Source organism: Canis lupus, chromosome 9 (genome assembly GCF_048164855.1).
Source record: "Canis lupus baileyi chromosome 9, mCanLup2.hap1, whole genome shotgun sequence".
Classification (NCBI taxonomy): Eukaryota; Metazoa; Chordata; class Mammalia; order Carnivora; family Canidae; genus Canis; species Canis lupus.
In genome coordinates, this window is record NC_132846.1 from 13,665,177 (window position 1) to 13,689,867 (window position 24,691).

Here is a 24,691-nt window from a genome sequence, read left to right on the forward strand (position 1 = left end):
TTTAATGAAGATCTGACATGGATACTCAGGTATGATTTTGTGTTATCCATGTTAATATTCCGATATACTGAAAAATCACTATAGTTTTAAAGTCTAACCAGTTCTAATTTCCGCAAGGTACACTTACCCACATGAGAAAAGGAATCATGCTTTTCAAAGTGGATCCAATTGGGTGTCAATTTCCCCCAGTATTTATATCCAGTTTGGAGTTAATCTGGCATTATCCTTAGATAATATAAAGGAAAAGTGGTCGGGATTCTTGTGCAAAATAAGAGTGCCCCCAAAATAGCAAATGTGTTTTTGAATGAATGGAAAATTTCTTGGGAAGTCATAGGCATGCACACACACACCCCCTCCCCCCTTCTCGTGTAAGGGTCATGTTGGACTGTGCTTATAATGCTGGCCAAGGAAAATCTTTGGAAGAGAGCCACTAGGGAACAGCAGATGTTCTTTTTGGTTCTGTTGGCAGTGAGGGGCACTGTGAGTCAAGGTTAAGGCTTGGGAGCTAAATAATAGAACTGAACTAGGTTTTTTTTTTTTCCTTCCAGCAAGCAATCCCCAAGGTCATGGACTCTGTCTTCAGAAATTCTAGAGATCTGAAGTGATTAAGAATTGAACTTTCTTATGTTTATCGTATACCACTAGGGAAGAAATCAAGTGAATCCGAGCTCTGATGAGGAATGCTTGGGTCTCAGTTAAGGTAGCGCAATCAGAATATAATTCAAGATGCTGGGATAGGAGATCACTGATTTCTGTAAAAAGACAAGTAGAGACCAAAAAAATAAAAAAATAAAAAAAGTCACTCTTGATCTTCATTTTAACTTTGCTTTGCAAATTAAGCCTCTAAAAAAGCATCCTTGATTGAGGTGAACCATGCACACTTGTAAGTTACATTTTGCTGAACTCTCTCTCTCTCCGGCACAAGCACACTCTGGTTGTGCCTGTCTGTGCACTTGGAGATGTTTGGCTGAAAATACTGAAATAATTTTGTAAGACATTACCTTACAGCATTGAAGGGTTTTGACGATTTTATTGTAGAGATGCTCTGGTCTCCAGCAATGAAATAATAGAAGTTAAGTTTTTTTTTTTTTATATATGAAACTTTTTTGCATACACACCTACAGTTATCATCTCTATGCTCCTGACTCTCAAAGTATTTCATCCTTTCACCAGATTTCCTTTCTGAGCTTCAATCTGAATATCAAAGTGCATATGTGACATTAAGATGACTCCAGTGTCATGGCAATAACTTAAATTCTGCAGATCTCCAACTGAACATGCTTTGCCCGTCAAGTCTGATTCAGTTGCAATGTTTCCTTTCTCAGTGCATAGTGTCTGCACCGACTGAGTTACACAATTAGAAACCTCACGTGAGAATGTATCCTTGCCCCTGGCCTCTTCTTCCTCCCATCTCCAATTCATGAACTCCTGTTGATTTTTTTCTTTAATGTTTGTGAAAACTAGCTCCCTCTCTACAATTCCTTTGAGGTCACTCTGGTCCTGTGGTTCTCAACTAGGGGCAGGTTTGTCCCCAGGTGGACATTTAGCAATATCTGGAAACATTTTTGTTACATCCTGGGGATTGCTACCAGTGTCCAGTGGGTAGAAACCAGGGAAGCTGCTAAGAAATCCTACAGAGTACAGGAAAGCCTCACAGCCAAGAATTATCCAGCCCAAAATGTCAGTCATGCTGAGGTTGAGATCCCTTGCTCTAGGCCAAGCCAGCATCTTCTCATTTCTAGATTATCAAAGTAGCTTTTGAACTGGCCTTGAACTGGTCTTCAGCTCTGCAAATCCAGCACCAGGACCCTTCCTGGCTTCTCACTCCTATGAGGGTAAAGGCAACACTTCCTTAGGATAGTCTGGAAAGCCCTGCAGGGTCCTGCCCGTGACCACTTGTCTAGCCTCCATGCCTTTGGTCCTAGTTTGCTCTTATTCCTCTAACCATATTGGCTTCTTTCTCATCTTTGCACTTCTTTGCTCTTCCTGCCTATGACTTTCATACACACTGCCCTGGAACATTATTCTCCCCATCTTTAATCTGGTTAATTCTTCAGTTTGTAACTGAAAGATCACTGTACTTGAGTAGTACTTTCTGAACCTACTCTAGATTAATCTTAAGATAAAAATTCTCATAGGCCTGGACTATTTTTGGTATAAGTTAACTTTGCTGTAACCTTGTTTCTTTTATTAAAAAACAGTTATGCTTGGGGATCCCTGGGTGGCGCAGTGGTTTGGCGCCTGCCTTTGGCCCAGGGCGCGATCCTGGAGACCCGGGATCGAATCCCACGTCGGACTCCCAGTGCATGGAGCCTGCTTCTCCCTCTGCCTGTGTCTCTGCCTCTCTCTCTCTCTCTGTGTGACTATCATAAATAAATAAAAATTAAAAAAAATTTGGAAAAAAAAAACAGTTATGCTTAAAGGAACACTTACGCCACTACCCTACTGGATTCTCTCCTTGTATTTTTCTTTAATCATCACAACAAACACATGTAATGGATATTATTTTCCATTATTATTGGAGTCTAAGATATACATTCCCCAACATCTCTGAAATTAGGATATATCTTATTATCAGTGGGATCTTAAATCGGGCATTAATCTTAAATTTGGCATTAATCCCATATTGCATATGACAAAGGTGAGGCCTAGAGAGCTGAGGTCACTTGGCCAGGATTACAAAACTAACAAGTGATGGTATCAATTCCAATCCAGGCAGTTAGGACATATCATCTTCAATTCAGTGTCTTCCTGAATCATCATGCCGCCATGAGGATTATCAAGATAGTACATGTCAAGCATTTAGCTTACTGATGTTTAGTAAGCACTGAATGAAGATCAGTTATGATTATTGTTTATTATTTCTCTTATCATGTAATTATTTCATGCTGTATCTTCTACCCAAAGAAAGATTTCAAAAGGGCAGGGCCTCTGTCTCTTCTGCTACATACTGTATCTGTTTTTCTTAGCACTGAGCTGGGTAGTAAGTGTTTTTTGAATGAATAAGTGAATGCTTGAATGAAGAGAGGACCATTAAGGAGAATTGGAATTATATCATTTGATGACACAATGTTCACCTTAAGTGATTGGTGTGTGCCTCTCTTATGGTACTTACCCCATTCTGTGTTGTAACATTTATTTGTGTAATGATCTTTTATCTTCTTACCAGATTATAAACTCTTTATACACATGCTATTGCATCCCTAGTACCTACAACAGTTTTATTGTATAGAATACACTCAGTACATAACGTTGGACTGGTTGACTTTTGCAGAGTCCTATGCTTCCAGTTTGGGATCTAGCACTGTTTTTGGAGGAAGTTTATCTCTGGGGACTTTTTTAAACAACATAATAAAACTTTTTGCTATTGAAATGCTCTCTTCCAAATTGTCTTCAAGAAGATATCAACCAAATATTCTTGCATTTCTTTATAGACTTAGTGTGAGTTTTGATGGAAATAGTCATAATACTCATTTGAAGAGTAGAGATGGAGGGATCCCTGGGTGGCGCAACGGTTTGGCACCTGCCTTTGGCCCAGGGCGCGATCCTGGAGACCCGGGATCGAATCCCACATTGGGCTCCCGGTGCATGGAGCCTGCTTCTCCCTCTGCCTGTGTCTCTGCCTCTCTCTCTCTCTCTCTCTCATAAATAAAAAAATTTAAAAAAATGTTTGAAAAGTAGAGATGGAGAATAGGTATTTGGGGGATAATTTCTCCCCTTTTTTTGTTTCTGGTTTAATCTGTGTTTAAGAATTAGCAATAATTTTTTTCAGAGAGGGGGATGCCTGGGTGGCTCAGTGGTTGAGCATCTGCCTTTGGCTCAGGTCTTCATCTCGGGGTCCCGGGATCGAGTCCCACATCGGGCTCCCTGCATGGAGCCTGCTTCTCCCTCTGCCTGTGTCTCTGCTTTCCTCTCTGTGTCTCTTCCTCTCTGTGTCTCTTAAACATTTTTTTTTTTTCAGAGAGGGCTTCAGAGGGACTGTTCCTCAAATAGCCTTTATTTGCTGGTCTTAAGAATTAAAAAGCGAGAAGACCGGTTTTTAAGCATTGGAGGTTGTTTATCTGAATTACTCACTCTATTGTAGAATAATGAATTTATTGCCTTTCCAATTGGCTACATTTACTGGAAGGCTAAAGAGTGAGTGTCTTTATGCCAAGGAGAATGTTAGGTCGGGGGCCTAAACAATTTACCTGGCTTCTTCCTTTTGGATCTAGCTTCATGTCTTTGGCAGCTGAATGCAAGGGATATTGCGTTCTGCCCTGTTGATGCCAAAAGTTCACAGAAGAGAGCATTTTTGGCAGATTGTTCTTGTTTTAAGGACAAAGGTGTTTGAATTTCACACTTTAATTTTCAGGGACTTGTTCGTACACTATAGGTGAGAGGTTCATAGAATCATGTATTGTGTACTAAGCACTTGGGGATATAGCACATGTTTCACCTTGATTGGCTGCTCAGAAAGTTCTGTAGTCGCCTTTGTTTCCTGGACTATGCACTAAGCAAGGCCCAAGAGGGAGCATTGAGTGGAATGGAAATTAATTATTGTTGTGTAGCTTCCGGATTCAAATACCTTACACAAAAGGGAGGATATTTTACTAAGTGCAGTGACTTTTTTGACTACTAACAGAGCTACTAAACTCAGAAAATTGTGTATACTGGTTGATACTTGTAGACCAAAAAACAAATGAGTATCTCTGGGTCACCAGCTAACAGTCTCTACATTTGTTTGTACTGATATTATGTGTTAGTTACTTTGTAAAAAAAGTAACCAGGGTACAGCAGGATCCTATAATATATGGTCATTTTTATGCATTTTGAAATATGTCATGCCTTTGCAACTTTCCTGTAAATTGCCTTGTAGATCTAAATATTTGGAGGAGTGTTTCAATTATACATAATTGAAAAAATGTTAGAATTAATGTGTCAACTTATGTTAAAATACAAAGCAAAAGAGGATACAAACACAACTTCTTTTTATTACCTTGTATATACAGGTGGATTCAGGAACCCATTTGATTTCTAGCACTGTCAAATAACTAAATCAAAAGATTTTCTTCTCACAAATGGAGATGAGGGATTTGCTTTCTTTGAGCTAACAGTCCATACTACTCTAGACCAACTTTTTTAATGAGCCCATTTTTTTATTATAATAGTTTTGTACATATACATCAAGAAAATATATAGAAATGTTTTTTTCAGTATTGATTTAATGTCAAAAAATTAGAAACAACTTAAATATGCTTCTGTAGGCAAGTGGATAAATAAATTATTACATGTATCCGATGAAATACTGGGTAGAATTTAAACAGATTTATGTGTGCTGAGTTCAAAACCTATATTTGCAAGTTTCAGAACAATATCAAAAAGATGATTTAATTCATGTACATAAGGTGAATGTAAGTGTATGTATTCCTTTTAAGTGTATGTATTCCTTTTAGAAAAATATACAAAAACAACTCATAATGATCACTTTTAAGGATAGAAAGCCATAGAGACTGGGGAGCTTTGACATTTGCCTTTATATTCCTCTATACCTTTAACATTAAAGGAAAAAAATAAAACCTCATAAAACAGTTGTATTTTGATGCAGAAGCAAAATAATCTGAATTGAATCCTAACTCTTTGGTTGGTTGTTTCTCATATTAGATGCCATTTGATTACCAAGTGAGTGGAAAGAAGAAAATGTGAGGAAAATAGAGTGTATATTTTAATTTTACTTGTGGCAGAAGTCACTAACCCATCACCCGCAGGCCTTGCTGAACCCACCAGATGACACATGTGTGGGACTGTGTGTATGTCCTGCATGTGGAATGCTGCAGCCCCGGCACCTAGTCCTAGGATGCTGTTACAGCGCACCCCTCCCAAACTGGCATTTGTGAGACAATTCTTTAGAGCTTGTTATTATGGAGCCTTTTCTTAGTCTGAGGAGGGGTGCTCTGTTGACAGGGCCAAATTATAGCTTGGATAATTACTTTTGTTCACTTCCCTCTCTCTCTTTCTAATAGATAGCAATGCTATTTTTGTTATGATAATAATGGATACTTAGGGTTTTTCCCTCCAAATTCTTTGTTGTCTTTCTATAATTCACATAATGCATTCAGAATATTGGTGAGTCTTTGATCTTTTCATTTTGTAAATGGTCAAAATGAAATTTTGTGAAAGCAACTGACTCTTTGCAGAGACAATGGCTGAATTAAGACCCACAAAGAATAACTGATAAACTCTCAAATACACGCTTTGTACTGCATCTGAAGAGAGTTGTTGCTTTTAACCCAAAAATGAGATCTTTCTGAGAAACTACCTTTTTTAAAAAAGGCATTTATCAGCAGAAATCATAAAATATCCTTGGATAGAAGAAAATACTGGGAAGAAACATTAATTTAAAGCCATGTATCATAAGCTTTTGCATATTATAACCAAATAAATGTTAAGTTTATAAATTTGTTGAGAAAGACTTAGCCATTTTTATTATATAATTAAAGGTAGGGGGAACACAGTTTTGATTACATGACAGGATAGGATAACAATAAAGATAGGAGGATGGTCTCAGTACTTAATAGGTAATCCTCTATGCAACGTCACAGGTCATGCCTACACTGCATTTGGAAAACCCTTTCACTTATATGGGTCTTGGGATCAACACTAGATATGTAGCAGAAAATAGCTGGATCATGTTTTAATCTGAAAGATTTTAGAATGCCAATCAAACCTTTGGCTTGCTCTAGTTTTCAGAAATACTATGTGAAATGTGGATCATAAAGCAGAATTTGGCTCTAAAACACTGAATTAAAATTATTCTTAGGAAGGCTTCAATTAACTCCACAGCAAAACTACCAGTATTCTCAATTTTGTAGCTAGAGATGCTTATGAGAGTGGCAGATGGCTGCACAAAGCAACCATGTTATTTTATTTCCAAATTTATGTAAACTGAACTCATAAATTTTTATAAAAATAAGTCTTCTCAAATCTACCACAACAGTCCTAGGTCCCAGAATCAAATTCTGGGATTTTAAAAACTTCTTTAAATTTGCTGATGAAGGAAACTCATCATATTTTTTAAAATAGGAACTCGTGGTTTAAAAAGGTTAGAACTTCTGTATCTTTTCTTCCCTGTCAGCTCATCTGCTATGTGTTGACCATGATGGTTGAACATGAGTATTTTGTAGATAGTTCAATTTGGGATTGACCTGGACATAGGAATAACTAGCTGGGAGACTTGACGTAAATGATGTGGCCACTTTAACCTCTCTATCCTCATCTGTAAATACGTAACCACGTGGCTGTTTAAGGATTCAATGAGGGAAACCATATGAAGCAGTTAATTAGCACAGCACTAAGAACATAGTAAGACCATAATAAGTGCTTAATTATTAGCCATTTTTTATCTAAATTCTTTTTTTAAAAACATTGACCAGTGGGAAATAGAAGGAATGTATTGCAATTTCTTTAAGTCTTTAAGATATTTTTTAAAACACTTTTAAAGGTGTACACAGCTTGTATAATGATTAGGAAGCATTCACTTGAACTATGTAGCCTGTAGATGTGGGTTTGAGTTCAGATATTTAAAGGTCGTGCAGTTTGGGCTCTGACCCCAGAATGGATGCTGGCAGGTGGATCATGCCAGTCTGTGCCAACTACACAATGGTTGGGCTTTTGGGAACCCTCCTTGTGGATGATGCCAGCATTGTTATCACATGACTGATGAGGAAATATGACTTCTTACATATAGGTACATTTTCATTGGTTCTGAGTTAGGCAAAATATTTTTGTTTTAACCCCTTTGGTGAAATTCTTGAATTCCAAAGAATTTTAGAACTTATTGGAGGGAGGGGGCAGAGACATTTTGCAAATGAGAAAACTGAGCCCCTGGAAGAGAAAGCACATGCCTGAAGTTCTACTGTTTATTGCTCTCTCTTCTCTGCTGCTTTCTAGAAATCTTTATGTCCCAGTGCGTTGATAAGAATGGAATCCTCATGGAGATTGGGTCTTTTCTTGATTATTCACATTTCTGCCAAGGCTACATTCATTCTTTTTTTTCTAAACTAAGTCAATCATAGTATGGAGTTATGGACACTGCAGGAAATGGGGGTTAATGTATATCCACTTTACAGAACATCTCAGAGGTTGTAGTTAACGGAAAAAGAAAAAAAAATCCTTGTCATTTGCTGGTTTTGGTGATTTCTCTGTGTTTTTCTCTACCTAAGAAGTCAAGAATACAAAAATCATTCTGATTAGTTGAAAGTCTCAACTGGGTTCTAATAACTTGAGTTTTACCTTGACAAAGAAGTGGCATTAATTTCTAAGTCCCCTTTACACGGTCATCATACTCTTGAGACTCAGACCATTCTGTCACAAGCAGAGCATCATCTCAGTTGAAATCTTGCCTAGATCCCATTTGCTACTCAGTGGAAGAAGTTATTTTTAAGTAATATTCCTCTGTGGTCTACATTTTAACTTCACATGTAACTATCTGGAGGGAAAGGAACATGTGACACTTTCCTATGCTCATAACTTTAAAACACCTATATTAAGTCTGATCAAGTTGTTATTATCTTTCTTCATACCAGAGTCTTCTCCTTTGCTATCTTGTTCATATATAAAAATTACCACTTTGTTTTTCCCTTCATATTTTTATTCAATTTAAAATGCATCTGAAAATTCTTAATCTTTACTCAGTTGAAGTATCTCAGTTTTTCTTAGAATTAACAAAGTATCTCAGTTTTTCTTAGAATTAACTTTTTTGTTTTTTTTTACTATAAGAAGTTTGAGATGTAGTAATACCCCAGTAATTGTGTAAAGTAAACAACATTGTCAAGGATGCTTTCTGAATGCCTACTCTAGAAAATCCCAGCTTCTAGGGTAGGTGACGTTGTAGTGATTATCTTATAAAGAGCTGTGTTCTGTTTCAATAAATAAAGGCTGCTGTTTTGGGGCAGCAAAAAAAAAACAAAAAACAAAAAACAAAAAAAACCAAACAAGTATCTATAGTTTTTGAAAAAATAATATAGCTTTAAAAATGTACAGGCTGGTTGATGGAGATACAGAATCTCCATCCTAGAGGATAGAGGATGCCATAGTGAGTAGAAGCAATTATAATGTTATCATTATAGTCCAAAGTCTTTAATAACAAGATATTTCTTCTTTATTACAACCTCTGCTCTCCTAACCTTTTGCTAGCTACAGCAAAGTTGCTGGAATGTATCTCTTGACATAAATAGGGTTTTCAAATTTGTTTTCAAATATTAGTGTTTTAAAATCGTGAACTTCACACAATCTCTTTGTGTTACAGTAAGAAAAATGATCAGCATGGACATTTGCTTCATTTAGCTATGGGGAGTGGATGCAAGAATCAAAGCTTTATACTTACTTGGTCATCATCATCTCTCTCTTTTTGGTTTCATTTCTTTTGATACTACATCTATTTCTTATCTCTTCATTTTGTAGTAATAGAAGAAGCCTTAACAGTTGCAAGATTACATATTTATATCAGGGTTCAGACTGTGAATTCATTCTTTTCTAGGGAAGCAGAAAGATCATGTAAAAATGGTGACCACATGTTGACAGAATGCATGATTTAACAAAACCAAAGGCAATCATTTCAAAGAAAAATGTTTTATTTTCTGCCAGCAGAGTATAATGGAGAGAAATTGGCTGGTATTATTTTAAAAAATTGCCCAAATCACTGTAGTTAGTGTAAAATTGTCTCTGGAACTATTTCCTGTAAGTTAACCAGACATATGATTGTATCCTTTCTATTTTGAATACTGAAGCTCACATTTCAACTGTCTTGTATGGAGCCTATCAGGTATAATAGCTCTTTGTAAAGGTGCTTCTTTCTTTCTCTTAGACTATCCCATCTAAGCTTACACCTTCATTCACCCCAAACTCAGAATACTTATAGCTTGGGGCTTTCACAAACTTTGAGCTAAATATTATTCACTAACCAATCAAGACCATAAGCTACTCAAAATGTGCTTCTCCAACCTGCAAAAGTTCAAGTGAAATTAATGTAAACATTGTTTATTGTATTAAAAATTCTGTACACATTTCAGTTGAAAGGAGATTTAATTTTTTATTTAACATGTGGTTCATAGGGCTTGCTGTGTTTTTCTTAGTACCTAAAGTAATTTCAGACCTTATGCACTGGGACCTGCTTATGTTGTTGTAGGTACAGTAAGTATTATTAACAACAAATCAGATTTATATGTCAATGAGAGAATGATGCGGTCTGACATGATTCCAATAGTCACATACCTCTGAGCAAGCCAAAACGGCATGAGCCGCATCGTGGAATATTGGTGGTGGTACCATCACTTTGACCGGTGTTGTTTTCGTTGGCTTAATTAGATGTTAGAGGTGTATGTGGTTGCTTTTAGGTCAGTTGCAGATCAAACCATCCCATGAAATCTGAGCTTGTTTTGGAAGAATTGTGGAGTCAGCTATGGAAACAGATTGAAAAACAGTTTAAATATTATCCACTTTTTATAATACTTGTCTACTCACCTTGGAGACAGATAGGAGTATTGCATTTGTGTCTATGCAATGTCAAAATTACTGGTGCACACAAAATATAGATTATTGATTGATTTGGATTTAGCCTGATGCTAGACAGCAACCAACATGTGGTGTTTGATTGCTTGATCCAGATGGTTGACGTTCTGTAAGAATGTTCCAGGGCATTATACTATGCATAGAGAGTAAACAGGCACACTTTACAAGTGTAAGTTTTGCCATCATTGGAACCTCTCCCACCCATCAGTGGGGAGAAAGGGCTTAATTTGTTTAAAACAAAGGTATAGCTCTTACATAAACCCTATTCTCTACTTAGTCAGCTGATATTCTTTATTACCCATTACTCAAGGGTAACTGTTTTATGCTCTTTGTCAGTTCTGAGAAGACTCAGATTTTCTTTTGGGAAAGTGGAGATAGGACTATTTCATTGTTATTAATCCGAAATTTTAGGATAGTTTTCATGTATCATCTATGAGTTCAATAACCATGCAATTTCACTGAATCCTATGTGAAAGTAAGGTTGTATATTTCCTTATTGAAGGTTCTGTGATTGTATGAGACACTAACAGTTGAACAGTGGGAGAGGGAGGCGGGTGGGGGAGGACACACCACTTTAAGATGGTATGGGAAATGGGCAATAATTTCAGTGCACTTCGACATATCCCCTAGTAGTTCATTAGTGATATGTAACATACACACAAGTGAAAATAGGATCTTGAAGGGGAAAGATGTGCTCATGTGCTGGAGAACAATGTCTTTGCTTTTCCAGTCACAAAGCATAGAGCCAGGGAAATTAAATGTCTTGTCTAAAATCATACAGTTAATAGTGGCAGAGGTTGGCCCAGCACTCAGATCTCACTACTTATAGATCAGTTTTTTGATTGTAATGAATAACTGTGATTTTCTCATATTTTTCCTTATATTGAATAGCTTCCTTATGTGGACCACCTGTACCTATCCAATTAACTCTACTTATTTTCCAGATGATCTGTCTTTCAATTGCTTTAGTCTAGACCTGCTTACAAGTCACTTTTATAAACATACTGGTTCTATCCAGGACCTCCCACAGATAGCATGAACTGCTAGGATTGACCGGTCTTTGATGGCTCTGTCAACCTCCTCCTGCTTAGGAATGCAAGTTATCCTGAGCACAGAGAGGAAGCAAACTTTCTCAACAGGAAGTCCCTCTTTCTTGGAAATAGTAAGATTTCCTTGGCACAGATATTTCTGTATGACGTCCACCCCACTTAAAGATCTGTTAAATTAATGCTTTGAAAGTGCATAAGTGGGTGGATCTTCAGAAGATACAAACCCCTCACCCAAGTTTATGTTGTCCAAATGAAGACACACAATACCTGTTGAACTCACGTGAAAGTGGAATGTGTTGACATGGAGTAAAGAGGGAATCTTTTCCCCTGCTTTTTATACACAAATTGTCTAGGAGTTTATATGAGTTTATTTGTAACATACACTATAAAAGACCTAAAGTTGGTTTTATGTGTGAAGATCTAAATCTACATTTAGCACATAGTAGCATGTAAATGAATTCTTACAGAAATCTTGATGAAATGAGGCAAATTTGCTCTCATTTTCTGCTTGCTATATCTCTCACAATTTGTATAGAATTTTGTAAAATCAGGAGTTGTCCTTCTGAGCTTGAAGAATTTGGGATTATTCTCTGTAGGATTTGGCTTGATGTTTTTTTTCCCCTCCCTTGTCATCATGGTCCAAATACAGGTATTGATAACCATGCATCATGACTGATTAAAAAAAAAAGTTCCAAAAAGGCTTCTAAATGAAAGCTGTAATTTTGTATTGGATTTCTAGTGACATGAGCAAATCACTTGCTCTTTGCCCTTATGGATTTTATAATGTCATCAGAGTCTATCAATAAAATTATAGCCTACAGTCTAACACACACCATTCCTTACTGTATTGCATATACAGGGGGCAGGGAAGGGGTTGTGCACAAATTGTAGCATGTCTGCCCTGGGATGCATGTTAGCCGACTGTGTGTGTATGTGTTTGCTTTTTTGGTTGAGATCTACTGTACGATCAGTCCTGGAAGCTACAGATGAAAAGCAGTGCTTGACTTTTATATAGGAATGTTCTCTTGCTTCCACCTGCTGTGAGTGAAATTGACTAGAATGTGCCATTCTGATCAATTTCATAAAGCAGCAGACCCTACATATAGACGTGATGGCTGTCCTTTCCACCTGAGCTGTCAGCCTCTACCCAAGAGGGAAAAGGACACTGCCAGAGACTAGGAACACATAGCCAGAAGGAAGTAAGAAGGCCACAGCTACCCCAGAAAGCAAAGCAGATGCACAAACACATAAACACACTTTTAAAATAAATAGAAGGCATAAAAACCCTACAAAGCCCCAAAACCCATACCCAGAGGCAGAGGAGATTCAACTGTAGGAAAACATGGGTTCCAGAATTTTGTTGAATTTCAGAAAGCCTTTCTGGATGGCTGTCTTAGTCATTCTGAAATTTATGGGGATTTAATATCTCATCTTAATTTGTAGGTACCTTGCCAGGTTAAATCCTTTTTTGCTGTGATCTCTTATATGTTCTCTTTGGAGTGTTGCCTCTGTCCACTTTTTTGTATTTTAAACATACAAACCTAACAAAGGGAGTCAAGAATTATGTGAAGATCTTGGATTTCCCCTTGGAAATGCTTTCTGTATTCCTTATTGTTACATTTCTACCTGACTTGGAAGGATTTATGATGATGTGGTGCTCTGAGTAAGACGGTATGGTTAACAAAGGAGGCTAGACAGGCTCTTGACTTCTTTTTCTCTTTTTCGACTCAGTTTGGTGCTCACTGTAGGACCGCCTCCAGAGTGTAGAAAGGAGATGGGACTCTGTTTTAAGATTTAAATATTTTTGACAGGGAAGAATTTATTATTATCAAGGTTTGGTGGGAAGGGGGTAATATCTGTGTTTCTTCCCTCTTTCCCTTCCTTCTTCACAGTAATACCATTCATTTCAAGGACTGATTTACTGTATAAATTTTATTTCAGTAGCACTACTACTGGATTTATTTTTTACTAATTTTGATCATGACTTTTAAGGACATTTAGACCATCAGCATAACCATCTTTCAGCAAGTACTCATTGAAGACATCCATAGGAGGACACTGTCTCTCAACATTATTATTGTGCTAATAACAACAAAGTCTTATTTGGCATGTACTTTAAGAAATTGTTAACATAATCTAATCACTAATTTTTCAGGGACTGCACTCTAAAGACTCATTGTGAAAAGAGCTAGTTTAATTTTCATAAAATATTTTTTTGTACAGGATGCTACCATGGTAAACTGAGCTTTCAGCTGTTATTAAATATTTGAAACTGTAGCTTAAATGTTGTAAATGGACATATGTACACATTTGCCTAGTCAGTATTTTTGGTTTTCTGAGCTATTTTTATTAATAGGTTGAACCCTATAGAATGGTCTAACTCTGATTTTTCCTGATTATTTTTAGGACATTTACAAAACAGCAAAGAAAAAGCAGAAATTCAACCCCTCAGGAAGTCACTTTATAATTATAGTTTCTTCCCACTTAACTTTCTTCATTCACTTCCATTCATTTTATACCTCTTTCTGATTTTTTCAATGTCACCTTACTGCTATACATCTTCATATCCCACACCTTATGTACCCTGTAATTAAATCCTAGTCTCCAGAAATGTTATTAATGGCATTAAACCACAGATTGCTAACAGCCATAGGCCAATTGAGGCATGGAAGAGCCTGCAAAGAGTTCTAGTTTTTAAATGAGATGCCAATATTTTTTCACAAAATGGAAAATTTTACATTAAAAAAAAACAAATCCCTGGATTTCTATCTTCTGTTAAAAAGGAAGACCTGGCAACTTTGGGTCCATAGTCTCATCTAGTAACAATGTTTGTGTGTGTGTGTGTGTGTGTGTGTGTGTGTGTGTGTGTTTCCTGAATAATGAGTGCCCCTTGTTGGCTGGGCACATGCTCTCCAGTCTGCCAGAGTCCTCACCATTCCCCATTACCTGTTCAACAATAAGGTCCAGTTGCCATTATCAGGTTTGCATTGCTTTCTTGTAAGTAGTTCTCTTTATTCACTTGTATTATTTCTTTAGGTCCTGCAGGTAAATTTATTTATGCTATATTAACAATTTATAAAACCAAAAAACCCTACTCTTCTTGGATATGTGAATTTTATTAGATGACATATGACTAAATCAAATGAAGGAAGTTGTATAGAAGAGAATGAGATAAAAATGATGGGAAAGTAAACAGAATTTAAGGATACTCATGGCACATTTAGTCATGCTCAAATACCACCTCTAAGAATTTTGGAAGTGATGAGTAGTTGGAGAGGTCATAGCTAGAGGCAGCCATGTATATAATTTAATCCCCTAACAACAATGCTGTGTTTATGTGAGAGTGTGTGTATGTGTGTGTATATGCATGTGCATGCACCTGCACATGTATGTATATGAAAAGTTAGGTCCACAACCATGAGAACATGACATAGTTGCCCCATTGCTTTTGAGGACTCATTGATCTCCACACTATCTTTGTAACTGTGCTGTTGGGAAACACTGCTGTTCTCAGAAGCGAGACTGAAGACTAAGTGATCTTTTGTTGGCTAATAACTCAAAAGGAGACCTTGAGGGAAAACCCTTTAAGATGAATATTTCAGCCCAAACAAAACAAAATGAAATACACGGACAAGATAGAAGGTAAATTTAAGAACGGGCTCCTGTAGAGTGCTGGTAGATGGGTAAAAGGCAACAAAATATCCATTTTGGTCAAAGACTATATTAGGCTATGAAAGGTCAGAGAAGAAGTAAGTGTTCAACCATGTGTTACACATTTTGTGTGTTTAAATTTTGGTGGCTTCTAGATTCAGACACTAAGGTGATTTATGGAGACTTTACATTAGGGGCCAATTGAGAAAATCTCTGGCTTTTATTGCCTTATTTCAATTAACCAGGCACTTTTATATGAGCTTATAAGTACCCCTCATGCTTTTCTGCATTTGAGAATTTTCTGTCAACAGTGTGGATTCATGTTACTATTAAAGTTGTGGCGATGATTTGTTTAAAATCAGGAAATTCAGTGCTAACTTTCAATCAATGAGATAATTAGGTCTTTTTAGTTTTATATACACATATAATGATAGAACCTTTGATTTTTCCACAAGCAGCTTGCAAACTCATCAAGAAAATGTGCCCACTTTATTCTTATTTTTTATATTAACATTTCATACATTGATATGTTACCTATCTTTATTCTCCTGTTATGTAAATAGGTGTGGCTCAGAATAACTGTCTTGTAGTTCCTCAAAGTCAGATTTTTATGAGAAGACTAACATCTATCAAGTTTTCTCAAAAGAGTGTAGGATCCAGGAGGACGTGGTTTCTGACTGAGTAATGGAAGCCTGGAACTAAACAGGCATTTCCCATGTTGTCTCACTTCATAAAGCACCTTAACAAGGTAACATGACTCCTTAAGGTATAGATAACCCCTGGCACAGGATAACATCTTGACTACTACATATACATGCTCCATTACCATGGAACCACCTACTGCCAAGGGCCAAAACCTATTAGAAGTGTGAGGTACAGCAGCCAAGGGAAAAACAATGGATGACCCTGGTTATAATAGTTCGGTCAGTGTTACAGAGCATAGAGATGTCAAGATATCATCAATTGGGGCAGCTTCTTACCCTAGACTTGAGTTAGGATCTGAGAATATGCTTCAAGAACCTCATTCTATATAATATTTGGTGTGTTTGTTTTCTCCTGGGTAAGAACCTAAGGTCACTGTCCCAAAAAAAGCCAGTCTAGTGGTAGCACTTTGCATCTCTAGCCAAGCAGCTGGCATAGTGTATATATACAACTGAGTAAAGCACTGCTTTTGGGTTTAGGGGAGCCTGGGCTGTGTGGCTAATGGACTCAATCTTTTGGTTGGAGACCTGTGTGAGATACCTTAGGAAGGAATGAAACCCTTGCCCAGCTTTGCCAGTTCTGGCCAAGCATTTTCTTTTAGAGGAGTGACCAAGCCAAGCATTTTCTCCAAATATTTAGGCCCTTCTATTGCAAGAAGTGGTGACAGGCTAGCATTTGATAGTACTAGCAGGTAAACCTTTATTAAATGAAAAATGTCTTTTAGCATCAGGGCACTTCTGAGGCTCAACTTGGACTCCATAAAACAATATTTGTGTGTTTTTTCAAAATAATTTTACATTTAAAAATTTTTATTGAAGACAGAAATTAGAGTTCTCTCCACCTCCTCCACAAGGAATTTCTCCCATGTAGAAAGAACCAATCTTAATATTTTGGTTTATGGGCATTAATCTAGATTTGGATATATTTTATCTGTATATCCACCTATGTGATATAGAACTACAGTTGTTTGATCCCACTATACTCTCTGCTTTATAAACTGCCTTTCATTGCTTACTATATTGTAAAGAAAAATTTCCCAAGCCACTGAGGATTTTTTTCAGCATCCATGTTCAAGAGCTTGAATATTCCATAATAGGTTTCTAAAGTTCATTTATCAAGGAGACAGTGAATATTCTCTTAGCAATATATTCACACACATCCTTAGCTTTGGTCAAAAAAAGACAAATTTCTAATCCTTTGGATATGTATTTGCCAAAGTGTTCTCTAGGAATTGTAATAATTTACATCCCTGGCAACCATATGCTGTGCTTTTGGGAATTTTGATAAAATATTAAGTAAAAATATGTCTTAGGGTAAAGGATAAGGTATATAGTCTCTTTAAGGCCTGTTTTCTCAGTTGTAGTGTTTAAAGAAAGGGTGACCATTTTACTTAATTATCTCTATTTCACAAAGGAATGCAGGCAGTTACAATATAATGGCATGTTCATTGATGTCAACTAAAAGCATGTGCTGTTTGCAGTGTTCACATGACCATAACTTTCATTTTTCATACTTAAAGATCTTCAAACTTGTCAAAGCATGCTTTCTCCTTTCCAAGTTTCTCCTATCAAGCTTGAAAGTTTTCAAAAGCTTTCTTCCACTTAGTTGTGCTTTCAAAAGTGTTTGAAATCACACTTAGAGAAAATTAAAGGAAAAAGTGAATTTTCCCTCTAGAAAAGGTCATTTGAATTTGAATTCCAAAGTAATTTAGTTTGGAACTTACACCAATTAACAGCAAATCCATCTACTTCAAATTGCAACGTTTATAAGCCTGGAAAACAGGGTTTTGTTGAACATTTCATTAAGAAATTAATGTTTTCATAACGCTTATGGAACTTATATATACATGATTATAAATTAAGTAAAACTTTGTCAGTGACTTAACTGTCACATAAATATGATAGAGAAAGGGGAAATCATGAGGACTTTTTTGCTGTAGAGGTGGTGTACTGTGGGGGTGAGAGGGACTTATGTGAGTCATTTTACCAAGATTCAAATTTCTGCTGCAACCCTCACTGGCTCTGGGCAAGTTACCTCGCTCTCTGTGCTTTGATCTTCTTATTTGTGAAATGGAGGCAGTAATACTTCCAGAGTGGCCAGCTGTCCTGGTTTGCCCAGGAGTTCCCTGCTTTAGCACCAGAAGTCTAAGATCTGGGGAAAGCCGTCCTTAAGACAAGAAATTTAGTTTTAGGGGCACCTGGTTGGCTCAGTCAGTTAAGCATCCAACTCTTGATTTCAACCCAGGCCATGATCTTAGGGTCCTGGGATTGAGCCCTACTTCGGGCTCCGTGCTCAGCAGGCAGTCTGCTTCTCTCTTTCTCTCTCCCCCTCTCTCTCTCCACACTTCCTTGCCCTCTCCCTTGCACTCAAGCTCTCTCTAAAATAAACAAGTCTTTAAAAAATCTCCTGGTTTTGGGGGGAAGGGTATGGCAGGTTTGAGGGAAAGTACAAAACCCATACAGTGGCCCCCAAAAGAGGGGCTGAAAGATACACTGTTTTTAGTATCAGATGTGTCCAGAGATTGTCTTCCATAGTTGCTGTTACTTTTTTCCCTTTATGGCTGATATTGGCAACCGTGACTTAGATAATATTTAAAACATTTAGGCTGTGGCCAAAAGAGAGTAAGCATTAAAAGATGTCCGCTTTAAAAAAAAAAAAAAAAAAAAAAAAAGATGTCCGCTTTTAGTATTACATTAAGGTTCATGCTATTCTTTCATAGTACTGAATAACCTTAAAAAGCAGAAACATCATGTGTAGATTCCTGCTATTGATACTATGGAAATCAGTACTGTAGCTCCTTGGAGTGGTAGCAATTCCAGCAATTGCCCTTTGCATGGTCAGTAAAACATCCTGCTGTCACAGGGTGCCCCACCATTCCCTCTCATTTTGCCTTTCAGCAGAGACGTTCTGACCCTTTCAAATATTTAGCAGTAGACTTTCCTCTCAATGTGTGCTCACGACTCCTGTTACTGTTAATGGAAGTTACACATGTGTGCTCACCAGGATGAGAAAGCCTTTATCCCATGTTGGGCAAAGACCCGTGATCCTGAATCTCTTTCTAAACTTCAGACCTGAAGAGAACAGTGCAGGGAATTGCTAGCTTTCTCACTATATTAGCTGCTTCAATTTCCTTTTAATTGGAGCCTGCAATCCAGATTCTTGTAACTTCAGGAGGATGAACAATATAAATTAAGATCTGGATGCTTTCCAGGAAGGGCTCAGCTCAAAGAACACTTTTTTTTTTTTCTTTTAACACAGTTGTGGCTATTCACAAATCGCATGCAGTTGCCTAATGAGTCCATATTTGCTTCTGAGGTTTCACATTTGCAAACTACACTGCTGAGAAAGTAAGTGAAGTGTTCACCCACCTCTGGTGTGAGCTGACTGATTTAATGTACAGGACAGATAAATACTAGAATAGTCAAAATTCTAAACCGCTAGCACAGAGCCTTCAAATACAATATCTTACCCTTGTTCCGGACATTCGTTTCTCCCTAAGAATTCTTTTTAATGTATAAGACTTCAATTTATGTTTAAGAACTAGTAAACTATAGCAGTTTGACAGCCATTCACACTTAATTCTGTGCATTAAACCAACAGCATTCTTTTCCACAAACATCCATTGTTAGGACAATGCTCTCAGACAGAATTTATGAGAAATGGAATTATGTTACCAAGGAGATAGCATTTACTATAATGAAGAGTAGATCCTAGAAAATGGCCCCTTTTACAGCCGCTCAGAGCAGAGCCACAAAAGCAATTGATTGGTCTTGGCATTTAGTCTTATATCAGCTGTGTCATCCATAGCTTCAGGAGTGAGAACACTAATCTAAAGTGACATTTCTGTTCTGGCGGGCTTTTCTGCCCTGATGAAAGCAATTACTTCATTCCTAAATGATAATTTGCAGGAGTTTCAACCACTTTAATTGATAATTTTTTTTTTGTTCTGAGTTCAATTGTGAAGTGATTAGCTGATTTGGTAAATAGAAATTTAAGGTGTGAAATATACAAGTTGCTCCAAGGTAAAGTGCTCTTTATTGGGTGGAGAGAAATTACTTGATAAAGCCACAGTTTTTCCATTATTATGGAACTGCCAGTTGTACAGCTTAAAGTTCTGGGGGAAAATGAAGAACAAAACACTTTGATTCATGAGGTTTTTGGCAGACACCAAAGCATACAATGAATAGTTTGGTCTTGCTGTGGTTCATTCAAGGATTATTTGAATCAAGGTGAACATTGGTTGAAAAGGATTGTGCAGACCTCTCAGCTTTCTTTATTACTATTCTAATGACTCATTCTGGAATTAAATCCTCTTATTTAAAGTGTTAAGAATAAAAACGCTCATTGGCTAAAACCAATTAATTTAATTATTAAGTTCAAACATACACAAGGCATTTTCTGAAGATGAGGGAAGGCACTCAGTTGAATGGCTCTAATTACTCTTTTGATCTATTTTACTACAAGTCAAAAATGGGTCATGATTATTCACTCAGAATATATCTTAGTTAAAAATTTTAAGGATGCATCTTAATTTTGATACTTTCTCAAATGTTAGCAGTTGCCGATTTTTTGGTACTCTTTTAAAGCCATCAATTTCATGATTTTTTCTCACATGGGGAAAAATAATGGTCATTCCACATGTTAAATGAGAAAAATAAAGCAAGAATGAAGGTCAAACTGATTTAGCACATCAAACAGTCTTTGTCAGCCAAGCTTAATATATCCTGAGTTTGTGGAACAAATGAAATTTTGCTGCTATGTTACACTTTGCTTCCAAACAACCATTACAACTGGTTTTATATATTGTGTGAGCATCAGACCATCAAACAGTGCATCTTTACTGATGTGTTGCTGCAGCGATGATCTACAGCAGCAATCTGCCATTTATATAAGGGCAAAATGTGCATCTATATTTAGTTGTGAAATTGGCCTATTATACTCTTGATGTTTACAGAGGCTAACATAAATTAATGATGACAGCTATGAGCAGTGCATTAGTTAAGCAGCAGAGTTCTTACCTTGAACTGGAAGGTTCCAGTTTTCATTTCCAGCATATACTATACTGTGTTCTTTACACACTAAAGGAGGGTTTCTGAAATTATTACCTTTTCTTGGAGAGCATTAAAAGACTCCAATCTGTGAGCTATGTAGTACTTAATCCTACTAGATAATAGCTGTTTATGCATTTCTCAATTCTATTGCCTTGTGAGAAAGGTGATATTTACAATCATAAGGAAAAATACTCTTGAAAGATTTTTTTCTTTGCAGTAGGTTGATTTGATGGACTTTGAACTCTAGGTGATGCAATGTGTTTTGGGCCATTTTATTGAAAGTAATGAAAGAAAGGCAAGCAGTGCTAGAATCTTAACTTTTTCCTTGGGAATCCTCCTCATTCTGCTCATGTCAGGGCAGGCATAGGTACTGGAGTAACTATAGATTTCACCATTAACTATGACCAGAGATCTGACAAGTATGTAGGTGTTCAAAGGTTCATGAGTTAAAATGCTGAAACCTTTGATGAATTTTTGATGGCTGCATTTTTAATACAGGTCGACCTTCTTCCTTTGAGGCTGCATGCCAGATTAATTGATAAATAGTAGAAGTCTGTAGTGCTGGGTTCTCCTAAGCAAAACAAGTAGGAAAATCTATAAAAACCTGCCTTTCTGCCTTCTTAGAAGTACTTTAAAAAGGCAAAATTTAAAGTGGTTCTGACTCTACCTTTCCCATCCCTTACAGTTAGAGGACCAAAATCTTCTGTGTTCTTTTATAGGGACTGGTTATTGTATTCTAAAAGTTTACATGAAGGTGTTAAAAATGAGTCCGAGAGAGAGGATTTTCATGTAGATGTAGTGTGAGTCTTTTGATAATGTCCTGATCGGGAGCTGTTCTACAAATACAATTATAAATTATATAAAAAGAACTGACAAATATCTAGCTATTAAGAAGTCACCAGAGAGGAAGAAACATTTAAGTTGACTTACTTTTGTTGTTACTCTCTGACAATTATTTTGCTCCTTGTTATCCTCTGTAGATCTCCAGTTATAGTATTTTCATAATCATCATAACTATTTCTGCAAAGTAGGAAATCAAAGTAATCAATTTTGCAAAGCTAAATTTGATAAGCCACAAAGGATAACTTACCACTTTTAATTTAAGGAGTCATCAAGTGCAAAGTTATCTGTTTTTTTTCCCACCATGGACAAGTGGCCCAATAAATAATTAACATCTTTATCCAGTTCTATGGCAGCTTCAGAGAGATTGCAAAAACGGAGTCAATTCCATAATATTGGCTTTGTGATAGTCGCAGTTTCTGTTCCTTTTTTACCTTTTTTTTTGGGGGGGGGGTTATCTTTTGCAAATAATTTCATTATTTGGCCTTGTCCCCAGGATAGAAGCTAAAGCAGCAAATGCCGCTGGTACTTCCACATTACCCCACTCACCAGGCAGTATGGGTGAGCTCTCCATGGTCCTGGATTTGGGGTTTGTCTGACATCAAGGAGAATTTCTAAATTTATGAGGTTTTGAAAAATATTTTGAAAGATCACCTTTCTACTGGGAGTATTCATAAAATCATTTTGACCAATAATTATCATTGCAATTTTGAAGTTTTTATAGAAGTTTTCACAATTCTCCTGAGTAATTCATCCCCTTAACAACTGTTTGCATATTGTTTACACACACACACACACACACACACACACAATTGCTTGTCTTGCAATTGAGTGCCATTTTTTCTACTTTAGTGAATTAAAAAATGGCCACTTTTTACTCCTAGTAAGAAAATCATTGATTTGAATCTTTAACCATTCACTAATGGAATATATGTTTTATTTGAAAAATTAAATATAGCTGTGATACAACAGACTTAGGCATAAGGAAGACAGTAATGAAAAATAAGTATCTTTTGCAATAAAGGAGTTTCATTTTGCTTAAAGTATGCAGTGTGATATGTCAGAACCAGTGACTAGAAATCATACTGGTGAGAACATTGTATACATTATAAATGAGTATTATGGACCTCAAACCATAGAACAATCAGTGTGAGTCAAGTTTAGGTCTTCATTTAATAATACTCGTATTACTGTGTGTTAGGCACCATTTAAATATTTTATAAAAATTAATTCATTTAATTTAATCTCAACAAGAACCTTTTGAAGCAGATAGTAATATCATCCCATTTCACAGATGAAAGAAACTGAGGCAGAAAACTAAATAAATTGCTCAAGCTACATAATCAGTTAAGTTCTAGAGCCAGGATTTAAATACAGGCATTGTGCCTCCACTATCCATGCATTTAACCTCAACCTTCTGCAAATGTGGAAGATATGCTGAGAGAGGCATCAAAGAGAACTTAATGTGATAATCATGATTTTAGGGAACATGAAAAGAGTTTATAATAAATAGTCTGTTTAAGGGTTGTCACCAACAAAGGTTACTGAACATGCCCCTCCCTTCCTGGCTGCCTAACCAGTAGTGGGGGAGGGGCCATTTCTGCAGCTGAAACTTTTATTTATTTATTTAAAAATATTTTATTTATTTATTCATGAGAGACACACAGAGAGAAGCAGAGACACAGGCAGAGGGAGAGGCAGGCTCCACGCAGGGAGTCTGATGTGAGGATTTGATCCTGAGAGTCCGGGATCAATGCCCTGAGCCGAAGACAGATGTTTAGCCAATGAGCCACCAAGGTGTCCCTGATTTTATTCCCTTTGGTTTGATTCTACTTGTCACTACATGGGGAATTAAACTGACCAAAGTGAAAGTCATAAGTGGCGATAGAGAAAGGAGTTCGAGAGGACAAATGAAGAAAGCAAACAGGTGTTTAGAATTATGGATGCCGTACCTAGACTCGGGGGGAAAAGATGGTATAAAGGAAGCTTAGTCAAATAAAATTATTATAAAAATTATAGAGAAAGAGGGTGGTAATCAGATGTGGCACTAGGGTTCAAACAGTTGGGCTTTTTCCCCAAATAAGTTTTATGATTATTATAGTAATGTTATTACTTAGATACCGTTTACCATATGATAGGAATTTTTCACTTTACATTTATTAGTTCAATTAGTATAATGAATATAATGAAGTAGGAACTATAATCATGTCTGTTTCCCAGATAAAGAAATTGAGGCCTAAAGAGATGGAGAGACCTAGAGAAGGTTGTGGGGATAGTAACTGTATGATGGTGTGAATACTCACAGTCTGGCTGCAGAGCCCACACCATGAACACCTGTGGCTTCCAAGAAAGTTTAAGGATGGGTTGAGTATATTTTCAACGTTCCTAAGTCTTTCCAACTTCTTAAAATTCTTCTTTGTTGGGAAACTCTGAAGTAGACTCTACCATATTTAAAGTTTACAACCTATCTTAATTTTTTAAATTCAGAATTGTCGAAGAAGTTCACTGTTTCATAGTTTACCATATACTACCTTGGAAACTATCATATGAGCCATTGCAGTGGTCCCAGGAGATTGGTTTGTAATCCTCATGTTGTAAAATGATAAAATTGAGGCTCAACTTTGTTACTTAAAATCACAATGCCTATGAATGGCCAGGATGGGTCTTGTAATTCCTTCATCAGGACTCTTTCCACAAAACACATAACTTATCAAGGAACTTAAAAGATATGAGAGTATTAAAAGAATTACATTCAATAAGTGCTGTCCCCTAACTCTTCATTACTAGTAATTTTTTATTGCTTATTATCTATAGTTAAAGGTATAACTTCAAAAACATATAAAATTTGTT

The 24,691-nt window shown here is 36.7% G+C and overlaps 1 protein-coding gene and 1 long non-coding RNA gene across 7 annotated transcripts in view; one reads left to right on the forward strand and one right to left on the reverse strand.

The window, feature by feature from the left end:
- NPAS3 (neuronal PAS domain protein 3) overlaps positions 1 to 24,691 on the forward strand; it is an 839,616-nt gene that overhangs the window by 228,263 nt on the left and 586,662 nt on the right. The gene's annotated exons all lie outside the window — the stretch shown is intronic.
- Positions 7,714 to 19,565, reverse strand: LOC140639797 (uncharacterized). Its single transcript, XR_012036428.1, has 5 exons — positions 19,420 to 19,565; positions 14,544 to 14,636; positions 10,252 to 10,436; positions 9,365 to 9,513; positions 7,714 to 8,196 (listed from the first exon to the last, which is right to left on the reverse strand). It is a non-coding gene; the product is annotated as an uncharacterized lncRNA (long non-coding RNA).